The following is a 6,880-nucleotide window of genomic DNA, read 5'->3' as shown; positions in this document are numbered from 1 at the left end:
CTGAGATGAAAATAATGACAAAAATACTGTGACAAGATAAAGTACAGTGCTATAAAAATGCTCTATAGTGCTATAAAAATTAGATTCTTAGTAGAAAAGAGAATGAAGAGGTAATTTACTAAAAGTGATGGATGGACCTCAGAAGGTTCAGAATTTTAGTTCAGTGTAGTGGCTTATCCAAATGTACAGAGTTTGTGAAACTCAAAAGATCAAGTCACTTACCCTGATTTCCAGTCTTTTCATATTCTAACCTGTCTCAAATGTGATAGAGAAGAAAAGAAAAAGAAAAAAGCAATTATAGTCTTGAATTTAGCTCAAGCATATGGTTGTGGCTGAGGTCAATTCTTATTTGCTCTAATCTAGTTCTCACACTTTTAGGATGTTAGCAGGAGGCACATAATTTCTTCAATAAAAATGGGAGCATGCTGTATTGTTCTATGTTTTCTTGATTTATTGTAGTATTCTTGCATAATACCAGGTAAAAATAAGCAGCAATTGAATAAAAAGCCTGTCTTGATTAATACATTTATTACTAAGAGAGTGAACATTAAGTTATTTTTGTTGTTGCTTTGGTTTTGCTAGTTTTTTTGGCTGAAGATTGTGTGCTTAATAGCTGAGTACTTATTTTAACAACTAAATCTTTACCTGCATGGGTAGGAGGGACCTACAGGTTTTGCCTGAGATTTTCTTTAAGTACCTGTAGTCCCATGGAAGTCATCAGAACTATTCCTGTGATTAAAAGTTCAATATAAAATGAATGTAAATAACTGAATTGTGGTTCAAGTTAAGCCAGCCTATTTTTAAAGCCACCCTTTTCAAACATGGGTCCTGAATTCAGCCACCTATCTCCAACAAACCCAGTTCTCAAAGGCAACTTCATTTTTGAGTTGCAGTTACTTATCACCTCCAGAAATCAGGCTACCATATTAGGTGCCAAAATATAGATTGTAGGCAGTTAAATTTACACACCCATTATGAAAAACTTTGATCTCCGGATTTAATTGAGGGGTTTTACATTTTTCACAGTATATTAAAGGGTAAAGTTTAAACCTGGATGTGCGGTGCAGGGGGACTGGACCCAATGAACTGCAAGGTCCCTTCCAGCCCCTAACAATCTATGACTCTATGAATCTAACATATCTTACAGCTTGTAGTGAAGGGCCTCAAACCACCAGCTATTTACATAGTACTGTTACTGTTAACTGTCATCACCTGATTACGCTCATGAAATGCCAACTCCTTTTTCATTAAGCAAACATTTTATACTCTGCTCAACCACCTGTGTATGCAAAATAATACTCTTGTTATTTTCCGTAAGCAAACAGTGCATGTAAAATATAACCAAAACACTTTTGTTTCTCGTATTAATCCATGTTTAAAACACAATGCCCTAAAATTTGTATCGATGATGTTTTAATTTTGTTTGTTTTGATTAATTTATACTTAAGGATACAACACAATAATGCATCTGCAAATATTTAAATACATGTTTGTTTAACCAGGATAAAGAGAGCATTATCACTTCATAACCAATGTTGGTTAGTAGCAGCAACAGGAAGATTTGCATTTAAAAGAATGCTTATCCAATTTAAGGCTTGATTCCCCTGTCTCTCACACCAGTTGTAATCAGAAATGACTACAATGAATTCAAGAGAATTGCCTGGGAATTCAGTGGAAATGCAGGAGGTGAATCTATACACTAAGTCAAAATACTGCTAACCAAATACTCCCAAGTGAAGCATGCAGGAATTAATTATTCCTGAAACACTCTGAACATTGTTGTTATAACCATGAATGACCAAAGTGTCACTCCTCCCTATTTGGCTGCATGGCATCTTGCTGCAGCTCCTCATAATCCAGAATCATGTCAAAGGCTAAGCCCAGCTGACCCAGTTGTAAATGGCTATTTCATTGTTTAGGCTGGATGTGAATGCTGGCTACAAAAGCTGGTATGTCTTAGCCACATGTTCTGGTAGTCATCTACCCTCAGGCAGACCACGGCTGACTGACAGATTCCTTTGTGCCATCCTCTTTCTTGAGGTATGGAGTATTAGAGTTTTAATTTGGGGGTCTTGGGTTATGACATTTAATATAACGCCCCCCTCTCCCCACATATATATCGTGCCCTGCACTTCAAGAAAGACAAATTAGAAATAGTCCAGAAGAGAGCAACATGAGACTCTATTACCAGAGATAAAATTACCTCTGTTAGCCAAGACTCATCAGCTGGCTACATGCTCCATACTCAAGGTACAGGTAGCTCATTGATGGGTGTAAGAAGCAGCAGTCAGTCAGTGGGAGATCCATTGGGTAGTCCTGGCACATCTAACATGTTCCTAGAATGACTGTCTGCAATATAAAACACTTGACATTAGCCATTAAGAGAAGGAGAACCCCCTTCTGCTCTTCCCACAACATGAATGAGCATGCTTTGCTGATAGGTTACTTGAACATGAATGAGAACCTTAACAAAAGTTGTAGGATCTCAGAGGAGTCAGGTGTAATGAATATATATAGAACTGTTTTTAGATTTAAGGTCTTCAAAGGGCTAAAGTATCAAATCTCTCTCTTACAATTGTTAAACTGAACAGAAATGGAAACCAGGGATCCATCCACCTTCTTATCTTTTCAATTATTTGGTATTTATTCAGTACGTATTCAGTAATTTACTTTTGTAATTCAGACTCCACTCAAGACTATATAACCGCAATATGAGGGAGTTACCTGAATAATAGAGATAAGATTAAAGTAATCAACTATTTTCATCGTGGACCCTACGTAAGAAGTAAAACACTGAGAGATATAAAGACAGTACTTGGGGAATCTATTTTTTATTCTATTAAGCTCTGACATAGTTCTATTGTCTCCTCTCTTGCTAGAAACTTAGATAGACTACCTAAAAGGATTATAAAGGAGGATCTTACTAACACTTTGTAGATGCTTTACAACCAGTAATGGAGATATAACTTCTATGGGACATAAGTAAATTCAGCATTATATTCCTTGCATGGCTGGACAATCTGCATCACAGAAGAAAATTGATCACACGGGAAATCATTGGTAGAAGATACTCAGTTCCTTTAATTAGAGAACGCTCCCTTCCCAATCTTGAAGCTCTTTCTGTAGGTCCCAAATCTTTTAAAGAAGCATATTTTTCATCTGAAAATAATTCCCAACATGTTAATGGTTGGGGGAAAATACTAACATGCTGTAAATGTTTGGTATTCATAACACTTTAACTCATGCAAATAACTTTGCCATCCTGAGAATGAAAACCATTGGAAGTTTTGACTAGGATTGGGATTTGACTTCTAAAGTTTCAGGGTTTGACTTTTAAAACTTCCTAAGGGATTTTGATATCCAATATCCATTAGTCTTATGTAATGAAAATTGGGTATCAGAATCCTCTAGTCAGTTTTGAAAATCTCAGCTTTATTTGGGCTAATAAAAAGCATTTCAATAAATAATTCACAGCTCAATGGAACTATCCCTTTGAACCCAAGGTCTGGTATACTACTAGGATATGACCCACAGTAAGTATAAATTCTTAGTGAAAAGCACTTCTCAGGAGCTGTAATATAGGCTACTGTGCCTTCAGTTTCAGGCATTACTAATGCAAACTTCCATGTGGATACAAATTTAACCTGATAAAATCAGCGGGTCTCCTCTAAGACTTAAATTCATGGCTTGGCATGGTGAGACCATTCTGGACCTCCAAGAACTGTGAGCACCTGGGGTATCTTGGGTCTTACTTCTATTGGGTATAAATAAAAACAAAACAAAAAACCCACCCTCACCATCACCACCAACAGAAACCTGAAGTTCAACAAAACAATGGCTTGATTTGCCTTTTGCACCAGGACAAATCAGGAATGACGTTAGTTAAGGGCGAAGGAGTTACACCAGTAGAAAAATTATTTGAAATTAGAATTGGTGCCTGAGGAAGCTCCTGTTTCCCAAGCTAAATGAAAATTAGAATAGAGACAAAACCTAGGAATACATGATGGAGGTATGAAAAACCACATGAGCTTATTTCACTTTACTAGATCTAGATGAAAAAAGAGTCCACTGTGGGTATTTTCCTTTTTTAGCTGTGATTTCTTCCCTGAATGTGGGTTGGTGTTGTGTCCCACCAAGATGCCCTCCTTAGCGTGTCTTATGAGCATGTGTACAATATTCCTCCCAATCCTCCATTCCCTTGGTAACCCCTTTGTGAAAACGTTTTCTCCTTTTGTCATTTTTTCCCTTCACACTTTTCTGATTGGACATATTATTTATGGGCTATGATATACTGTATTTCTGAATTGATTTTGTGTTCAAGTATTGTAAAGCATTTTTGTGGACCAGTACCTCAGGGTAATATATTTTTTTTTCTTTACTGATGTTCTGACATGCCTTTTTCTCCCTGGTTATCATGCCCTTTTCTGCTTGTTTTCCTGTTGTGGATTCTGTTCCTCAGTCAACAAGTTAACTTGTTTCTGCAAAATAGAAAATATGATGTTAGAATACTTTCATGAAGGTATATTATTTTAATGACAATCATAATAATTTGATTGCCCTGAACTAGGGAGTATAAAACCCTTTTTTCCTGTAGTCTAGGATGTGCTGCTACTCCTCTTAACACCATTGCTGTTGCCTTCTTCATTCCAAAAGCTCTTTCCACAGGATGTATAATGTTACTCCATGTCATCAGATGTTACCAGTAGGATAATGGGACTTCTTAGGCTGACAGACCAAAACTGGTGACTAGTTGTCATGCTTCTTTTCATTATATAAATTGGTTATGCCGCAAGTGAAATATGTCCCCTGTCCCATGCAAAAGGATGATCATCACATTCAGGTATATAGAAGTTAGAAGCAAAAGAGCACTGGGTTCAGTCGTCAGCTCCCATAAAACATCTGTGGAAGAGAACTTCTGATGGATATTTTCCAGGGTGGAAAAATAGAATGGAAAGTACTGCAAGAGTGCTGCTGTAGCCTCCACATCCGCAAGAAGTGAAGGAATCCATATGAATGTCATTGTGCCTCTACCAGCTCTGGCAGACTTCTTAGATTCCCAACTTTCTGATAATACAGTAACAAGGACTTTCTATTTGGCAACTCCTTTTGCCCAGCAAAACCCTTGCAGTTACTCCCAAGCCTGGATTTCCAGAAGAGCAGGCATTGTACACAAATTAGCATAACTTAGTGGTGTTTAAGATTACAGCAAATACCAAAGGCTTTTAGTAATTCTGGAAAAGAAACAGAAGGTGATACTAAGAGAGTCTCCAATATCATGATGAAAAGTGTCAAATATAGGAGTCACTGGATTGGTTATATAAAGCTATAAATTTATATAGATATGGATTTGGAATCTTTATTATATCCTAGAGAAAGAATATATATGAGCATAAGCTTGGAAAAGAAAGAAAGACCTGTAAGAAGAACTGAATAGGTATCAAGAGATTTTCAACAGTCTGTTTCCAGTTTGAAGTAAACAACAAAATGGAGACATATTTGAAAGCCTAAAGTCGTGAAACCTTTGTCCGCAGTCCTTGTAGCAAACCATGAGAGATGATATAGTGGCAAAACATTGGAAAGAGTTTGGCTTAATTAACACAAGTCCATCACTTGACTAATTCAAAGATTAAATACATTAAAATGTTACTATATTAGGTGATGATGATCCTACCTTGATAGCTATACAAATTCTTGACTCAGCTGTTTGTAGAATTAGTCCTTTATACTATTAGGGAAATTGACACAGTTAAAGACCGTGGGATAAAAATCAGAGGAGACTATCCTGATCACTTGCTTGTTGTCAGGACAGAAGGTTCCAAAAAGAAACTGTTGACCTATTACTCAAAAGTTGGAAAGAGTCCATTAAGAAGGCTTATATAGCTGAACACATAAGAACTTTAGTTTTTGTTTGAAATCAGGAAATAGAGATCTATTTCAGGAAACTGACACACTGGTTTTAAAATTTTGGCATGTAAATGGGTAAGTGAACAGAGGAAAAGTTATTTCTACAATTTGATCATGCCTCACACTGCCATCAGTTTCTCCTCTTTTTACTTTGAACAAGGCATGCATATTGTAGCATTAGACATTGCTTAAAATATAATATTTTAACTGACTTAACTGATAAAAAGCCAATAATGATGAGTAACCCATTCAGTAATTATCAACAAAACAAAAAAATATAATTCCCCCCACTTTTTTTTTTTTTTTTTGCTGGAGAATACAAGAACTGACAGCTATACAGATCTGATAGAAGCCACTGGATATTTTGGACCAATCAGGGGACAGGAGTTATTAACAACAAGGAACAGTGTTTGTTCTATGTGGAAGTCAATGGGGCTAACCATGTGTATCACAGGGAGTTCTAGTACCTTACCAAACTGAGATCACAGTTGTGGTTAACAATTTCCAAATTAGCCATAATGACAAATACTTATTTACCCTAAACTGTTTGGTAAATACTAATGACTTAATACATTAGCAGAATTCAGAATGATTCCCAAAATGGAGATGTAATGATCATCAGGTTCAATAAGTACAGCATACAATGAATGAGAACAGCCAACAAGTCTTATTGTGGAGCAGTAGGTCCTGCTGGTATCTGCAGGGATCTAGACTGCTTACAGACATGAAAAAATGGCACTTTTCTTTCAGGTTGGTATGCCCCCACACCAAGCACAATGCATGCCCAGAAGAGGCATTGCGTTAGTTTGACCCAGCTCACCCAACATCTGTATAGATCGGGCACTTCAGTGGGGCTTTTTGGGGCTTTTATCTAAAGCTGATTGAATCAGCTTTGGGGGAAGGAGTGTTCAAAGTAATGTGCTTCCTCTTCCAGTACAGCATTTTCTCCCCACACCTGTCAGTAGTCCTAGTATCT

This window comes from Alligator sinensis, unplaced genomic scaffold (genome assembly GCF_000455745.1).
Source record: "Alligator sinensis unplaced genomic scaffold, ASM45574v1 scaffold28_1, whole genome shotgun sequence".
NCBI classification, from domain to species: Eukaryota; Metazoa; Chordata; order Crocodylia; family Alligatoridae; genus Alligator; species Alligator sinensis.
The sequence above is the reverse complement of the archived record's forward strand: the minus strand, read 5'-3'. Positions refer to the sequence as shown.